Source organism: Coptis chinensis, chromosome 7 (genome assembly GCF_015680905.1).
Source record: "Coptis chinensis isolate HL-2020 chromosome 7, ASM1568090v1, whole genome shotgun sequence".
Lineage (NCBI taxonomy): Eukaryota > Viridiplantae > Streptophyta > Magnoliopsida > Ranunculales > Ranunculaceae > Coptis > Coptis chinensis.
In genome coordinates this window covers 87,038,439-87,041,000 of record NC_141462.1, presented here as the reverse complement: position 1 = coordinate 87,041,000, position 2,562 = coordinate 87,038,439, and the positions used below count along the sequence as shown (strand labels likewise).

The window sequence follows — 2,562 nt, the reverse complement described above, 5'->3', positions numbered from 1 at the left end:
CCAATGGTTTGAAAGGCAACGATGGCGTCTTCCTCCACGAGGATTCAATGGTTAACAAGATGGCGACTTTGCACTAGAAACGGACTACCCTCTAGAAGCAAAGATATAACTCTCAAGGCGGTAAGAGAGAAGAAGAAAAAAAGCTGGTTTGAGTTTACGTTTCTCGAGTTGAGTTCGATCAAGTCTTTTTTCTATGGACTCACGATCCTATTTATAGAGGTTAGGAGAAAAGAGACCAACTCTAATAGAACACTTGAAACTTAACGTCGCCAAGAAAAGGCAAAACAAGTTTAAATTTATTGGTCAAACCACTACCCACAACAAGAAGCCCAAGCCCAAGCCCGACCCGAAACCCGATGTGGTGGATAACCAATGTGGGACTATCTACTATGCACTAAAGTGGAGAGAACACATATGGTTCATCTCCTCCACTTTGCACACACTCACAAGTATTTCGAAATACACTTAGAGATTCCAACATTAACTACATGGTGTCGATTAAAGGTGCTTATGAGGGTTCTTTGTATGTTCATCTTGTGATGGAGCTTTGTGCTGGAAGGACATTGTTCGATCGTTTTATTCAGAAAGGACATTGTAGTGAGAGGAAGGCGGCTGAGTTGACAAGGATCATTGTGGAGGTTGTTGAGACTTGTCATTCTGTTGGGGTTATGCATAGAGATTTGAAGCCTGAGAACTTCATGCTGGTTAACAAGGACGATGATTTCTCTCTCAAAACCATTGGTTTTGGGCTCTCGGTTTTCTTTAATCCTGGTATTATGTTACTTCTGTTATGTTTCTACTTTCATCAAACAGTGTTTGGTTAGTTTGCAAGCCATAATAAACTAAGGTACTCGTGTACTTCTGTTAACTAGTTCATTTATGGACTAATTAAAATCTACATGTGACTTTCTACTCAGGTCAGCTTTTCACAGATGTAGTTGGAAGCCCATGCTATGTTGCTCCTGAGGTACTTTTCAATCATTACGGGCCAGAGGCTGATATGCGGAGTGCCGGAGTCATTATGTACATTTTGTTGAGTGGTGTACCACCGTTTTGAGCAGGTATGTTAAATTCTGGCATCTTGAGCTGCAATTTGTTTGGTTCAATGGGTCTGTTGTACTGAAAAATGTTACATGTTTTGAGTTCAGAGACTCCAGAAGGGATATTTGATATGGTTCTGAGGGGAGTAATTGACTTTGAGTCACACCCATGGCCTTTAATCTCTGACAGTGCCAAAGATCTTCTCAGAAAGATGCTCTGTTCTCAGCCATCGGAGCGTTTCACTGCTCATGACGTATTACGTACGTTATGTAACTATAATTATTCATTGTGCAGCTTTCAGCATTCCTTACTAGATGTATGATTGTATGTGAGTCAGTGAGTGTGATGGGGACAACCACTTAAATATGCTTTTGCCAGTCAAACATGTCATCAGACAAACTTCTTACTTGCAATGATATGCATTAGCTGTTGCCTTATTGGGCTTGCAACCACAGTTTAGTTGGTCGCCATATTAGATTGTGATTTGTGGCCGGTCTGGCGGCTACTTGTATCAAGATATGCATGGTGACTGTTGATTCAATCCTATTCTATTGCATACTATTATTTTTCTGCAGCTTGCAATGATCTGTTTATATGTGCCACTTAATACTACTTAAGGTCTATCACGTTGTAATATTGTATAAATCTTTTTGCAATTTTAGGTCATCCTTGGATATGCGGCAATGGAGTAGCTACTGACTGTTCTATGCATCGAGCCTGTCAATTTGGGTTTTGTTCTGAATGTCCTCTCCTTGTGAGAGTTGCTCTCTTTATATAAAAACTGTCGAGCTAATTACAAGGCTGAAAATCAGCCATTACATCGGACTATGTAAGGTAAGAATAAATGTCTATCAATTATGTTTATATACAATATACTCTTCTATATATAGCTAGACTAAATAAGATAGAATATATGCTGCCTTAATAAACTAGCCCGCACATATCCAGCTATCAATTCTGCTAACATCCCCCCTCAAATTGATGCAAGGCGATCAAGTAGCAACAATTGGTCAACCATGAACTGATGGCGAGGACGAGAGAGAGCCTTGGTGAAGACATCAGCAGTTTGGTGTTCAGTGGAAATGTGTGGAAGAGTAATCTCCTTGCGAGTAAATGCTTCACGAATGGAATGACAATCCACTTCAATATGCTTGGTGTGCTCATGAAAAACGGGATTGGCAGCAATATGAATAGCACTGGTATTATCAGTATGAAGAGGGGTAGGAGTAAGCTGTGGAACACTAAGTTCACCTAACAACCCTCTAAGCCATACAATTTTAGAACAGTGACGACATAGCTCGATATTCGGACTTCGATGGATGACTTGAGACAAGAGCCCGCTTCTTACTCTTCCAAGAAATGAGGGCATTGCCAAGAAACATACACCAACCCGTAGCGAGCGGCGGTATCCACAACAACCCGGTCGGCATCACTAAAACCTTCCAATTGTAAAGAATTCCCTAAAGGAAAAAGCAAGCCGCGACCGGATGTCCCTTTGAGATATCGAAGAAGACGGACGGA

General features: G+C 41.0%; 1 pseudogene across 1 annotated transcript; it reads left to right on the top strand.

Moving 5' to 3' along the window:
• Positions 1 to 488: 488 nt before the first annotated feature.
• LOC147489647 (calcium-dependent protein kinase 6-like) lies at positions 489 to 2,016 on the top strand (annotated as a pseudogene). The gene is made up of 4 exons (XR_015202465.1): positions 489 to 771; positions 918 to 1,061; positions 1,149 to 1,301; positions 1,704 to 2,016. The product of XR_015202465.1 is annotated as a calcium-dependent protein kinase 6-like (transcript).
• Positions 2,017 to 2,562: the final 546 nt, after the last annotated feature.